A 16,615-nucleotide genomic window follows, 5' to 3' on the forward strand; every position below is an offset into this window, starting at 1 on the left:
CCCTTTAGAAGGTAGGGACTGAAGGATGCTGGGAGAACCTGGAAGCCAGAAAACCTTCTGTCAAAGAGGCAACTCAGCAGCTTGTCTTAGGTGTGAATACAACAGGTAAAACATTCATCCTTCAGGTTTAATAGGTTTAGAGAGCAGAGATACACAACTAAGTAATCTCTCCAAGCCATACATTAAAAACAACCTGCCTATAAGTTGCTCCTTCATTCTCAGCATATTTCTCTCTTGCAAGGTATTCAAAGAATGACATAATGCTATTGAGCAGAAAATATCTCATCTAGGGGAATAGGTCTTTTCATCAATGACAGTCCAGACCAGATTAGAATTTCAAGGAGTCCATTGATTTATTAGATGTTCAGCTAAGGGAGATATAGGAATGTTTATCCAGAATATCCATATTCCTGCCAGGCAGAGAGGTTACAGGGATGATGGGGGGGGAGAGATTTAAAATCAATTTGAGACCACCAAGTGGTGACTTGCATGGCATTCTGACTGACATATACACGTATCTGAGAAGACAAGGAAAGAGTGATAGAACTGGAGAGTTGACCCACCATAGATGAGTAGATACAGAGACTACAGGAGGAGGCAGCTTGTCCTCAGGTACAGCCCAAGAATAAATTGCTCTCTAGGACTTTTATCCTTTCTTTAACATCCAAATCTTCCTCCCTTTCTTTATCACCCAAATCTCCTTCTCCATGTTCCTCAGGTCTCTGTAAATGCCTGATTTCTCCAGCCTTCTAATGACATCTGTTTGAACCTCAGGCTCCCCTGACAACAACCTCCACAGCATCTGAAGTCTTCAGCAATCATGGCTCCTAACTGAATGTTTGCATGCATCAGGGGAACAGAATACAATCCATTTCAGAAAAGTTGGTCTTCATGCCTTCAAGTTCATTTTCTGTCTTTGCACTAGGCATAATCTCAAAAAAGGATATACCTGACATATGTCTTGGTGGGTTCCCATTGATACCTATTTACTATCTGTGAGATAAACTCAGTCTGGTGGGTTTGGTCCAGTGGTTAGGCACTTTTAAAACACTTGTATTGTCAGTTGCTCTCCTGGCCATTTTTTGGAAACTTCCATATTTTTGTGAAGATATTGGCTCAGAAACTTCTTTAAACACCAAGCCTAAGTTACCTTCTTATGTTCTCAATCTTCTCATCCTTCTGGGTCATCAGGGCTGAGTTAAAGATGTAGTTAGGATCAACCTTTCACACCTAAATGCTATTCATCACACTTTCATGGGGCTAAACATGTGGCTCAGGGCCTACGAGAACTGCCTGCACATTTTCATTTTCAAAGAAATTTTATCATTGAAATTGCCATGAATTCATCAATTATTACATAACAATATGTTTATAATGTGAAAAAAGACAATGTTTTATCGATGTAATATCTCAACTAATCTTATTGGATCATCAGGGAAACAGAGCTGTAGGAAAGGATTTTGGTGTCCAAAGCTGGAAACCAGACCTCAATGCTCATATTGAGATGACGAAATGATATGTGAAAAAGTTGTCTCCCACTCTTTACATATATGACATGGATTAAAACCACATAATCCTGTCACATGCACACACCAGAAGTGTTTCTTTTTAAGTAAAATCCTTGCTGTTACATTATCTAGAATATTTATACTATATATTTCGTATAGAATGCAATATTTCAAGATGAAATGAAAAATGGATGATTTGGAGGAACATACAGAATCACAGAACGTCCAATCATATATACATGTTCATATCACATGAAGCTATGCAGTGAGTTGCAGTTGATTCCTGATTAAACCACTTCTTTACACCTCTATGAAACATGAAAACAAAGCCTTGAGTTACCATATAAAACACATTCCTAGGGCTTCTCTTCAGTATCATTCATTCATAAACGTGAAGCCTATAGAAATGTACAAATGATTCATTATACTAAAAACATTCACAAGGTTTTCTCTCCAATATGATTTCTTTCAAGGCTTTGAAAAAATGTGACAAGGGTTTGCTGGTTATATTCATAGGGTTTCACTCCAGTATGAAATCTTTCATCCATTTGGAGATCACAGCAATGTGCAAAGGCCTTACAACATTGAGTATGTTCATTGGGTTTCACTCCAGTATGGAATCTTTCATGACTTTGGAGATCACTGCAACGTGTGAAGGCTTTACCACCATGATTACGTTCTCCAGTGTGTGTTCTTTTATTAATTTGGAGTTTTCCGTATCGTGAAAAGGCTTTCCCCCACAGATTACATTTTTATGGATTTCCCTCCAGTATGTGTTCTTTTATGCACATTGAGACAACTGGGTTGTGAAAAGCATTTAACAGAATGATTACATTCATAAGGTTTCTTTGCAATGTGAATTTTTTCATGTCTCTGAAAACCACTACTACACGCAATGGCTTTACCGTTTTGATTACATTCATAGGATATCTCTCCATTATGTGTTCCTTTATGCCTTTGAAGACTATTGGTTTTGAAAAGGCTTTCCCCACATTGATTATATTCCTAAGGTTTGTCTCCAGTATGTGTCCTTTTGTGCACTTGGAAATTACTGGACTGTGCAAAGGCTTTACCACAGTGATTACATTCATAGGGTTTCTCTCCTGTATGTGTTCTTTTATGCACTTGGAGTGTAAAGAGGTGTGAAAAAGCTTTACCACATTGAGTACATTCATAAGGTTTCTCTCCAGTATGTGTCCTTTTATGCACTTGGAGAATAGTGGAGCTTACAAAGGCTTTACCACAGTGATTACATTCGTAGGTTTTCTCCCCAGTATGTGTCCTTTTGTGCGCTTGGAGAGCATTGGACTGTGTAAAGGCTTTACCACACTGATTACATTCGTAGGGTTTCTCTCCAGTATGAATTCTTTCATGTTTCTGGAGACCACTACAACAAGCAAAGGCTTTACCACACTGATTACATTTATAGGGTTTCTCTCCAGTATGTGTTCTTTTATGAATCTGGAGACTAATCAATTGTGAAAATGTTTTCCCACACTGATAACATTCATAGGGCTTCTCTCTAGTATGTGTTCTTTTATGCTTTTCGAGATTTCCGAGTAGTGAAAAGGCTTTCCCACACTGATTACATTTGTAGGGCTTCTCTCCAGTATGTGTTCTTTTATGCATTTCGAGATTTCCATGCTGTGAAAAGGCTTTCCCACACTGATTACATTCATAGGGTTTTTCTCCAGTATGTGTTCTTTTGTGCATTAGGATACCACTGGGTTGGGAAAAGGCTTTACCATACTGCTTACATTCATGCTTCTCAAAAATAGGTCTTCTTTCATTCCTGTAAAGATAATTGGGTATCTGTAAGATTTACCATAGTCATTACACTGATGAATCTATTTGTTGGTGTAAATTAAGTTTGCAATTTCGTCTAATTGTAAAATGAAGTTGCATCTTAACCTTTTATCACTTTGTTTACATTCATAGCTACTCCCTTGACAGTGAGTGTTTTGTACTTTCCAAGATACCTTTGGTGGTAAGGAACTTTATTACATGGCTCACTTATAGGTTCATTTTTATGTAAGTGCGTATTCACATATTTAAAAAAGAACTAGGAGTCAGCTTTACCACAGTGACTGAATTCATAAACTTTCCTGTTGTTGGAGTCATACTACATTCGTAAATGAACCATCATAGACACAACAGTTTTCATAGGGCCAGAAATTATACGGATTTTCTGGAGTGAGAGGTTTTTTGGCTGTATTCCCAATGAGTTTGGAAAACTAATTAAGTATATTAGTATAATTTATTAAGAGTCCCCTGCTTTGCCTAGATTTTCTGAATGTGATACAAGTTTATGATTTTTTTTATTAATACTGAATGAATGAACACATGAGCAAATATAAACTTGTAGTGTTGTCACCTTCATGCTTTCTGTTGTATACATGTATAGGATAGTTTAGAATGCAATAGGATAGTTTAGAAGCACATGATGATGTGCTTCTGGAAAAAGCCTACTCAGGAAAAGCAGGCTTTGCTGGATCCTTCCCAAAAGTATCTCAACAAAGATGTAATGATGGAGATGTACAAGAACATCATAGCTATGGAGGACACGATGAATATCCTTTAACAATTAAATGATTATTTCATTATTAATAATTATTAATAAATTCAAGGAATACTTGCAGCACATTCAAAACATCTACTCAAGTAAGGACTACGACGTCTTCTAATTGTTCTGGGAGAATAGGTATGTTTCTTCATTCCGTATCCTTACTCTCACATGACTTGTATGAATTATGACAAAGGATACACCTATTAAAAGAGCAATAATAAATGAAAGATTCCAAATTCACAGAATTTGACTCTTTGTTCTCCAAAGACATGTGCTATAGGGATTGTGGTACCTCCACAACAATATTCTTGACTCTCATACATTCTGTCTAACTTAGCTTAGCAACTTCAAGGATTTGAGTAACATCACCTTTGCTATGAAATATTTTCTCACAAGGGGGTTTTGCACATAAAATTATCACCTATTCAATGAATTTGCCTTTTGCAGTATGAACAGTACGATACTCAACAGATAGTAATTTCTACAGAGTATCTAAAATGTGGATGTAAGTAATAATTTATCATTTATATAGAGGAATTTAAATTTAGAACATGGATGCTGTGGTAAAAGATCCCATTCAAAGTCCTTCGATGTCTATGTGGTCTGGCTGGAATATAAATACACCTTTAATCCTGGAGACAGTGGCAAGCAGATCTGACTTCAATGCCAGCCTGGTATACACCAATGTCTAGTAAAGTAATGCTATGGTTCAGGCATGGTGGTACATGCCTGTAATCTCAAACAAAGGATGTAAAATATTGCTAGAATGAAGCACCCATATTTGAAAGGGATGTCTAGTTAAGTGGCACAAAAGGGGACAATATCTGAAAAATAACTGATAGAATAGAAAAGATGTATCTCTCATGAGAAGAGAGAGGAAAGGAAGCTCATTAAGGGGCACTGCATGAATAGAGTATGCAGGTTTACTGGCACAGTTATACAAAGACAGTTTGCAGGGAAAGAATTAAGGTTAACATCAAATGATCCAGAAAATTTGAAAGACTCTGATGATTAGAAAAAAATGCTTGAGTTATATGAAGCCAAACAATGCAATTCAGAGGGTGGGAGAAAAGCCAGATGTAATAACTTAGCTAGGAGAGTTGTTGGGCCAGAACTCAAAAGAACAAGATAGGGTGTGCATATGAAGCAGTAATTCACACAGGCTGAAAATGTTCTACACCTAAGATAGATCATATGGAACTTAGAAGCTGCCCTGCTCAGGCCGACAATAGCAGACAAAGGAGCAGTAATCTTTAGAGACAGGAATTAAGAGAGGTGACTTATTATACAGTAATATCTGTTTAACAAGGGTTTCACCATCTTCTGTTGTTTCAAAATGCCTTGCAAACATAAATAATATACCTGACAGTGAGGAACATGGGATTGTGAGAATTTAATATTCCTTAATACTCTTAGAGTGGTGTTTGTTTTCACACTTTCGCTTTTCTTTAAAACCTCTGGGACACATTATTATTTTTTACAGGGGCTGGGGATATGACCTGGAGGTTAATAGCACTAGTGGTTCCTCCAGAGGTCCTGAGTTCAATTCCCAGCAACCACAAGGTGGCTCACAACCATCTATAATGAGATCTTATGTCCTCTTCTGGTGTGCAGGTAGAATAACATATAAATAATGAATAAATAAATCATCTTTGAAAATTATTTTCACAAGAATATTTATATCAGCTTTCATGAAATAATTACCTTCCATATCTTCTAGAAGGTTGATAATGTTCTTCCATATTATGGTCTTCCCAATTGTAGCCTAAAATATGTACCAGAAAGGGTATAATATATTATTGAAAAATACCTAAATTTTCTGTTACTATTTTCAGTAAATCTCAGAAACATGCCTGATTTTTAACCTCAAACATCCCGATTCCAATTAAAATTATATAAGAGTATCAATAAAAACAAACAAAAGTAACAACAGATGTCCCCTTTATCTTAATAGTGAAAAAAATTTACTGTCTTACCTATAGCTGTAAGGTGCTTATAGGTCTCTATCATCACATCTTTGTAGAGACTCTTCTGGGAAGGATCCAGCAGAGCCCACTCTTCCTGAGTGAAGTTTATATCCACATCAGCATAGGTAATTAAATTCTAAATGATCCCATACGTGAGGATAGCAGAAAGGACAATGGTGACAACAGTGTAAATACATACTTCATTGACAATATATTCATATAATTCTGGTGCTGCCCTGACATCTCCTGACACAGAAGTTTCAATGTACTCACCAAGTCATTTTAGAAGGAAACTAAATGAGGAGGTTCACCTCATTTCTGCAACCTTTGAATAGAACATAGCTTTCCAAGAGAAATGTCAATTAACAGACATAAAGTAAGCAAGTCAAGGATGCTGATGAACAGAACAGACCGCAGATCACAGAAATTGTATGCACAATTACTAACTACAAAAATTAGGAGCAAGCAGGATGTACTGGTTCAAAACTTTAATTCCCACACTCAGGAGGGAGAGGTATGTGTATCTCATTGAGTCAGAGGCCAGCCCAGCCTCTGAAACAAGTTTCATGACATGCAGAGGTACATTTAAGACCTGAATCCACCACAATCATTCAAATAAGAAAGATATAATGAACTCCATAGTATTTCTGAAGTTCCTACAATGAATTATATATTCACAACATTTCTGTATCTATCCTAGAGAAACATGAACTGTCACAGTTTAAACTCTAATATGAATGAGAGTTTACTAAAAGGGAATCCGTGTTCAAACAGGCACAAATGGACAGATGAAAACCTTAGTACTGGAATAGCTGGTCATAAATGAGCAACATAAGATGGTTGAAGTGGATCATCAATGAAAAGCTCTTGTTTGTCTGGATATAACTGGGTTCAATTGCCAGTGCTTACATTCAGGCTTACAACTACCCATTACCCCAAATTCTGAAGTTCTGAGGCCATTGGCTGACTATTGTGAGGACCAGGTACACAAGAGGTGCATAGTCACACATACAGGAAAAATTCTACTCGTATTACCTCATTTAAAAACTCAAAACAAACACAAGAGGTAGGAAGAATGTTACAGACTTGCAATTCAATGACACAGAAGTCTCAGGAAGTATTAATGTCATGAGTACATGACATCGCGAGACAAAGAATATACTCTCTGGCAAATATTAAAACATAAGGGTGGATTTGGATCAGCACAATAGCATATGCTTGCATGGAGTCTAAGGTGGTATACTGGGGATCTTCCCCAATATCTTTGTTAATTGAAACCCAATTCTCAGGATCTTCCCTAGTGCTCTAACTAAAAACATGTGGCTCCTTCCTCTCCATACCATCCAGCAAACAGAACACCATGAATACAGTAGTCAAGCAGGCCATTAAAATAGCAACACTCATCCCACACTTTCTGAAACTTCAGAGTGCTAACAGAACCCCAAGAACAAAACTCCCACACATCAAATCAGCACTTGGCCTATAATTGCCCCAAACCCAGATGCATAGACACCAGTTTAGGGATAGATTCAAGAACAGTCAGGTAATATGTCATCACCAGAGCTCAGCTATATTACCACAGCAGGGACTAACTATCTGAAATTTACAAAACTTTTTACAGAAACATAAAGAAATACATCTTCTCATCATTTCATGAAATATCCATAGCTTTGCGCAGTGGCAGTATCATAGCCAATGAGGTTTATCCGAGGCGCGATTATTGCTAATTGAAATATCCTCTATAATTGACCAAATACTCAAACAGAATATAAGTTTTTAGAGCACATTGAAATAACATCATGTATCCTATCACACCACCCTGGCTTAAGGCTGGATATATATAGCATCAGAAAGAACACAAAGCTTACAAACTCATGGAAAGTGAATAACCTTCAAACAAGTGAAAAAAAATAGTTTCAAACAGAAATAAAACATTTGAAAAGCATAAAATTCATAGAAAATAAATACATATCACATGCAAACTCATGGAAAATAATGAAGAATGAAAAGTGATACTAAGAGGAAACTTCATAGCACAAAGTGCCTACATAAAGATACTGGAGAACATTCATACTATCCATGTAACAGCAGACCTGAAATGTCTAGAAGAAAAATATATAAGCACACAAAAGGAGTAGAGATCAAGAAATTATCAAATTGAGAGCAGAAATTAAAAAAAATATATAAAGAGATGATAAAGAATCCAAAAAATAAAGGTGTGGGTTTGGGAGAAAATAAAACAGATGGACACACTCTAATCAAAACTAACTAAAAGAAAGAGAAGATATTAAATTATAAAATCAGAAACTGTGTTAATAATTTTTGTTTCTTTAAAATCCCACTCATGTTATGTGAATGTGTTTTTCTTTTAACCCCAGGTGTGGAGCGCAAGGCTGCTTCAGTTTGTTCACAGCTGTTAGTTATGATTGTCTCGTGCTCTAGCAGGCCTGTGGTTTTGTCACCTGCACATAGTTATTTCTCAGTCTTCTGGAGAAAGTTCACATGACAGAGCCATGAAAGGGACCAGGTTTTTGAAGAAGGAAGAAGCTGCTGCTCTTCCTGATGCTGTTCACCCACACTGCTACTCCATTTGTCACTGCTGGTTTGTTGGACTGCTGGATATCCTGGTGACTAATAGGTATTGCCCCAAAGAACCTGGCCACCCTAAACCTCACAGAGTAGCTTTAAGGGACTTATAACTCTTTCCCTTCTAGCTTTTGTTCTCTTTTACCTAGTCAGGGTGTTGGAAGGAATAAAGTTTCGAAGGGAGGTAGACATTAAGAAATGGACAAAGAAAAGACATTTAAGAAAACAGTTCCATTTGCTGTTTGAGTGGACTTCTAGAATCCAGATGACAGAGACTGGTAATGCCCTAAAGAAGTCAATTGCCGTAACTCATTTTGTGTTCTCTTTCAATAGCTTAAATTGTGGCATTCCTGCTCATTTCATTCCAAAGCAAAATGTTTGCTTCTTAAAAAACAAAAACAAAAACAAAAAATACTAAACAACCTGTGACCCGTCCCTTCAAGGCATCTGTTCCCATGCTTCATCCTTTAGGTCACCTGTGCCTGTGTCCTTACATCAAAGCACCCATTACTGTGTGGCTACATCTGAAAGCCAACACCCATTTGTGTTCTCCTGGACATATTTTTTCAGACAAAGATTACTTCAGCCTAGAATGATGAACTTCTGGTAGTATCTCCATACCTGACTTCAAGATATACTAACAGCAATAGTAATAAAAACTACCTGGGGCTGGCATAGAAATAAGCTGAGTGATCAATGGAAACAAATAAAAGACACAGATAAATAAATAAATACAATGGAAAAGACAGTATCTTCAACAAATAGTGTTGCTCCAAATACATGTCCATATGTAGAAAAATGCAAACAGATCCATATTTCTCACTCTGCAGAAAACTCAAATCCAAGTAGATCAAAAACTTAAACATAAAGCCAGATTCCCAAAATGTGCAAGAGGAGAAAGTGGGTAACACTCTTGAACTCATTGGTCCAGGAGAGACAACTTCCTGAACAGAATATCTGCAATGCAGGCGATAAGATCTACAATTAATAAATGGAACATCTTGAATCTCAAAAGCTTTGTAAAGCAATGGATACTATCAAGATGAGAAGATGACTATCTACAGATTGAGAAAAGATCTTCACCACCCTACATCTGAAAAAGGGCTAATATCCAGAATTATGTTAAAGATATCAAGAAATTAAGCACCAACAGACCAAATAATACAATTAGTAATAGGACACAGGGATAGAGAATACTCAACAGTGCATAAATACTTAAAAAAGTGCTCAACATCCTCACTCATCAGGGAAATGCAAATCAAAACTGTCTGTGAGACTCCATTTTACACTTGTCAGAATGACTATGGCCAAAACCTGAAGTATCAACATATGCTGGCAAGGAAGTGCAGAAAGGGGAACAGTCCTCCATTGCTGGCAGGGGAGCAAACTTTTACAACCACTTTGGAAATACATCTGGCACTTTCTCAAAAAACTGGGAAAAGACATACCTAAAGACCCAGCTATACCACTCCAGGGGATACATATGAAAGATGCTCCAACATACAACAAGGACATTTCCTCAACGATGTTCATAGCAGCTTCATTTCTACTAACCAGAAACTGGAAACAACCTATATGCCTCTCAACTGAAGAATGGGTAAAGAAACTGATATATTTACAGAGAAGAATACTAACCAGACATTAAAAACAAGGAAATCATGAAATCTCCAGGCAAATGGGTGCAACAAGAAAATATCTTCCTGAGTGAAATAACACAGACCCAGAAAGACACACAGAAGAGAGTACTAAGCCTCAAGGACAACAAAAACAGGACAATGAAAGTCCCTTTTAGAGGCCAGAGCTGCAGACTCTCCTCCTCTCCAGGGAATCCACACTCAGAAAGGCTGACAGGGCAAGAGCCTTTGCCCAGGTCATGACATCCAGTCTGGCTTAAAGTCCATCCCACCTCTAACACATGGGACTCTCCTAGCTCGGCAGACCAGCTTTTCTGGGCCTGGCAACAACGAACCCCATGATATCCATGGCATAGCTTCTGGTCCTGCATATTCTTCACTACAGAAGAACCAGAAAAGAATCTTGGAAAGACTCTGCAAGGTAATTTATACTGTTCCTCCTTCCAGGTTGTAAAGTTTCCCCAGAGTCCATCATTAGCTTAGACCAGGCATTTGGGCCTCAGGACTCTGGCAGATCCTCTACTGGAGGATGAGAGATCAGGTGTCTCAGACAGCACAAACCATCTCAGCTCTGCCCTTCCATCCTAGGGGCAGACAGAGCCTTAGCCTGGTAAAGTAGTAGTTTAATAAATGTTTCCACTCTCCCAGGGTACATGTTTATTTTACACGTCACAGGGTCCTGCATGTACACATTTAATTACCCTCTCACTGTCCAATGCAGTCATCTCTACATCACAGCTGAGAATTCCTGCAGCACCCCTCAATCCAACACAAACAGTAACAACAACTGAAGCCTAAAGAACCTATGGATTTGAAAGAAAGGAGTGGAATATGGAAGGTGAATAAAAAAATTTAAATTAAGTGACATGACTCTTCCTAGATATGGTGGGGAGAAAGTTTATTATAGAGAGAAAGGCACCTGTGAGCCATGTGAGGAGAGGGAGGAGAGGAGCACGCCAAACCATGAGATTATGACAGTAAATAATAGATGAAATAGAGCAGGTAACCAAATTGGATAGATAACAGAAAGAAGGGCAGGTGGGTTAAGGGTCCGAGCCTTTGGCTACAGGACAGGGTATGCCTGCCATGTCCTGTAACCAGGTAGGGACTCGGGGATTCTGGGCAAAATGGTAGCTAATTCTGCTCTGAACTGTTAAATAGGCCCCTCAGCCATTTGTCCCCGGATTTGAGTCTTAACAGTGCCCAGGTCGCCACATGCAGTCTGGTCACAGTCCATCCCACTTGTAACATGTGGGACTAAGACAGCTCAGCATTCCTAAGGCCAGGACAAAGGACCTCACAAGAAGCTGATGGCTGCAGAATTCCATCCAGCCCAGGAAGGAAAAACCACACCAGCTTCTGCTGCTCAGCCTCCTACTCCACCACCATGTTGGGGGCAGCGGTCACACACTCACCATGTCGCCTCTTTGGAAGTCGCCTGAAATCCCCTCACAGGACCCAGCAGCTGAGCTCAGACTACAGCACGCCCAACATTCCAGCCAGCTCAGCTTCCTAAAAAAACCTGAAACCTGGCACCCGGAAGAACCTTCCTCTTCCTCTGATTACAGGCCTGGTCTGGAAGTTCTGATTGGCCAGTGAGTCTCGAGTGACCTGGGCACCTCCCCTAGGCTCACAGTGTACTGAAGAGACAAAGCATAGTGCTTCCTCACCCAGGAGGAATGAATGCATGTTTGCTAATTACAAAGAGCAACTAGGGCCTGGCTTAGGGAGGAAGCTATGCTCACGGCAGGGACCTTGGTTCCATGACTTGAACTTTGGGTACATATGTGGAGAATAAGGGCCACACCATTTCCAGATCTGCGGAGATTTCTTTGTCAGTAGAATTCTGCCTGTTGTCTAATAGCCTACCCTTCTGTCTTCCAGCACTGAGCAGGGACTTCCCCTCCTCCTGAAATCAAGTGGGATAGCTTGAACAGCCCAGTATTCAACTTGCAGTGCAGTTAACCATCTGTCCACAGGAGGAAGCCTGCCAAAAATGCTGACAATTAAAGAGAGATTTTAGGAAAACAAATGAAATTGTTATTGTGTGACTTCACAGTGGGGTCAGTGAAACTGCAGCTACTTTTCACCTGGTAGTTATCAGACAACTCTGGGAGAAAAGCAAAAACAAACAAACAAACAAAACAACAACAACAAAAAACCCAGGTGATACACAATTTAGAGCAGTCATGTCTTCCTCTTCAGAAGGTTATTTTTTTATTCTGATTCTTGAATGCCTGTGCTCTAGAACACACAAATGTCTAATCAGGACATTTACTGATCATCTATGATTGACTACCTCACTTCATATTGTTAATGTCAACTACTGTCAAAGCATGAAAGCTTCCTCCCTCTTCTTGCCCATCCGTTTCAGTGCTGTGAATACAAAAACTCCAATACTGATAAGTTATCTCACTTCTTACACAGTTTCTTCTTCATTTGTAAGTCTCCAATAAAGGCCAGAATGTTTGGAAGTCTCATTCACTGGCCTAATTTATCTTCGCATTGACCAGTAAGGCCCAGCCTGGAAGGAGTTTCAGGACTGTCTTCTCAGCACTAGGAGGCAGACACCGGTCTTGGTATTCAAGACTATTTGTAATTACATTGCATGAGGGAAGCCTGGGCTATAGGAGACAATGTTCTCTATGGAAGTAAATAATACAGAGCACTTGAGAAAATAAAAAATACCTTTGTAATTACTAAGAAACACTAGGGACTAAATAATAATAAGAGAGTAGATCTATGATGCATTTAAAGAAAATGCAATTTAAAGAGAGAACCCAAGAGTTGCCTTTTTGAAAAGATGAATAAAGCTGAAAAATGCATAGCTATAGTGACCTTGAGAAAGTTCAGGCCATTCCCTGGCAGAAAGAATTTCATTAATAAGACATCTCTAAGACATATGTATGTGTCTATATAAACATACATATAGTTTGTAAAAAAGTTATGACACATGGGCCGCCAATGCTCCCCACAGAGGACATAGACTACTATGTAATAAAAGCACCAGTGCCATGCATGGAAAAAATTCTCTTTCACATGAAAAGTGTCCAATGCATGTGAAAAACCCTTAGGTTGCTGCTGTTACCTTTGGTTCTATTCCAGAGTTTGAAGGCAAGCCCCCACTTCTTGAAGCCAACATGAACTTCAGAAACAGGCCTCAGAGAATTCATCTTGGATTTGACCTGAAAGCCTCCTGCATGCAGAATAGATTTCACAACACTGGATGTTTTTATGTGGGCTTATGATGTCGGCAAGCAACCAACAGTGTTACACAGCTGTACCTATAAACTACAGCAGTGATTACCATGGCAAGATATCCCTATGGTTTCCATAGCGACACTCATAGTTTGGTGGTAACTAACATCTGTTCAACGGAACTTAAAACTCAACGAAGAAAATGGAAAACATGTCTGGTATTAGAAACCTAGCTAAGTACTCCAGGAGAGTGAAGTCATGGACTTTATAAAAAGAACCTAACGTGTTCAACTTAATAAGCCACCATAATTATTGACTGCATTCTGATTTCTACATTTCTACAAACTTTGTATCTGTTGCCTTCCTCATAGAAGACCGATGAAACATGACAATTAGTTAAAATGCAGTAACAACTTATTACACAATAACCAGGCACTCTCTCTCTCTCTCTGTCTCTCTCTCTATGTATATATATGTATATATATATATATATATACATGTATATATATTACATATATGTCATATATAATTTTAAAAGGTAAAATTCTATACCATGGAAGAAATAAAATTTAACTCTAATGTTAGGATCAAGGACCTTGAATATCATGATGCGTTTCAAAGAGATTGTCATTAAAGCAGAATTCAAAACAATTTAATTGGTATAATCTTGAAAATTAAGTGTATGTTTAGAAAGCATTCTATAATACTATCCAGAACTATTTTAAAAATATTAAAACCTTGGTGAACAAACTAGCTGTTTAACAGTGTATGAACTGAGTAAAGTAATTATTATCTGCAGTATACATGAAAATATAAAAAGAGTTATATGAAGCTCACAGGTTTCTTATCTATGTTTTTTCCTAGGCATAAGGTTATTGTGTAATTCAAGTGCTGATTTCTGTATTAAATATATATGGTTGCCAACATGGTTCTGATCATCTTTCTGAATGTTTTATAATCTTGAGGTTTAGATCCAGGATACAGAGGCCTTGCAGAATAAAGATCTGTGCTAGGGCTAGGTAAACCACAGTGTAATCATAGGCTTACAACTAACAGAAAGTTCTTAGATTAAAGGTGTGTATTATGGCTCAACCAATAGTAAACAGGGTTTTACAATTCTCAACTTTGGGATTCTCAAGGGGATTAAATACCCTGTTAAAAAAAAAAAACAGACTCATAGACTTTGGTGAAATAGAATCAATAAAAGATCTTCTGGAGCTATCTCCATCAATGTTTTTGAGCTGTACTATAGAGCAATGGCAATAAAAAAAGGCTTGTTACTGCCATAGAAATATACTGCTGGATCTGTGGACTCGAGAAGAACACCCAGAAATAAACCCATATGCCTACAGATTCTTGATTTTTGACAAAGAAAACACCACCATACAATGGAAAAATGATAGCATCTTCAAGAATTGGTGCTGGTCTAGCTGGATGTCTACATGTAGAAGAATGCAAATACATCTGTACTTTTCACCCTACACAAAACTATAGTCCACCTGGATGAAAGAACTCAACATAAAACTAGACACACTAAGTCAATAAATGGGACATCACAAAACTGAATATCTCATGTCAAGCAAAGGATACTGTCATCAGAACAAAACAACAAGCTAAAGACAAGGAAAGGATATTCACCAACCTATATTTGATAGAGGGCTAATATCCAGAATATATAAAGAACTCAAGAAGTTAAACAACAGCAAAGCAGTTTTTAAAATGGGGTACAGAGCTACTCAGAGAATTCTAACAGAGGACTATCAAATGTCAGGGAAGCACTTAAAGAAATGCTCTACATTCTTAGTCATCAAGGAAATGCAAATCAAAACAATCCTGAGATTCCACCTTCCACCCATCAGAATGACTAAGTTTAAAAACTCAAGTGAGAACATATGCTAAAGAGGTTGTGGAGAAAGGAGAACTCTCTTACAAAGCTGGTAGGAATGTAAACATGTACAACCTCTTTGGACATCATTCTGGCATTTTCCCAGAAAATTAGCAATAGTGCTACCTCAAGATCCATCTAGAGCATTCCTGGGTACATATTTGAAAGATGCTCAACCATACAACAAGGACATTTTGTTCAACTATATTCATTGCAGCTTTATTCATAATAGCAAGGTTCTTGAAATACCCTGGTTGTCCATCAACAGAGGAATGGATGAAGAAATTGTGGTACATTTCCACAATGGAATATTACTCAGCCATTAAAAATGAGAAAATCATGAAATTTTCAGGCAAATGGAGGGCACAAAAAAAGATGATCCTAAATCAGGTAACCCAGAAGCAGAAACACACACATGACATATACTTACATATAAGTGAATATTAGACATATGATATAGGATAAACATACTAAAACACAGATTCCTAAAGAAGATAAACAACAACAAGGACCCTAAGGAAGAGGCTTGATCCTCTTTCAGAAGAGCAAACAGGATAGACATAGGAAATAGGAGAAGACAAGGAACAGAACAGGAGTCCTCCATGGGGTCCTCTGAAAGACTCTAGTCAGCAAGGTATCAAAGCAGATGCTGACGCTAATTGCCAAATTTTGGGCAGAGTGCATGGAATCTTATGAAACAAGGCAGAGAGAGAAAGACCTGGAGGTGACAGGAGCTCCACAAGGAGATCAACAGAGTCCAAAAATCATGGCCCAGGGGGCCTGCAGAGACTGATGACTCAACCAAGGACTCTACATGGAGAGGACCTAGGCCCCAGTTATTTTTTTGTGGGTATTCAGTATTGCCTTTTCTGTTTCTGTGAGGAAACACAGTGTCTAAGGCAACTTTTTACAATAGTTTCCCTTGGCTCATGGTTCCAGAAGGATATGGGATCACTATGAAAGTGATGTGACAGCAAGTTTCAGATCTGGCAGCTGAAGAACTCACATCATCATCTTGAGGCATGAAGCAGAGAAGGAAACTGGAAATGCTGTAGGAATGTAAACTCTCAAAGCCCACCTCATATTACTTCAGCAGGACAGAATTTCTGAATTCTTCCCAAATGACACCACCAACTGAGAAGGATTACTCTCTCTGACATCAAGCATACATGCCTGTTTCCTGTTACACGAGCCAATTCATGAGGAAGAAAAACTCTTTAAGTCAACCTTTAGAGGCATCACAATCTGGGTTACAGAAAGGAATGCATAGG

General features: G+C 38.3%; 1 non-coding gene across 1 annotated transcript; it reads left to right on the forward strand.

Annotated features, from left to right (window-relative positions):
• Window positions 1-7,707: 7,707 nt before the first annotated feature.
• On the forward strand, window positions 7,708-7,844 carry LOC132651376 (U4 spliceosomal RNA). The gene has a single exon (XR_009589076.1). It is a non-coding gene; the product is annotated as a U4 spliceosomal RNA (small nuclear RNA).
• Window positions 7,845-16,615: the final 8,771 nt, after the last annotated feature.

This window comes from Meriones unguiculatus, assembly GCF_030254825.1.
Source record: "Meriones unguiculatus strain TT.TT164.6M chromosome 13 unlocalized genomic scaffold, Bangor_MerUng_6.1 Chr13_unordered_Scaffold_56, whole genome shotgun sequence".
Lineage (NCBI taxonomy): Eukaryota > Metazoa > Chordata > Mammalia > Rodentia > Muridae > Meriones > Meriones unguiculatus.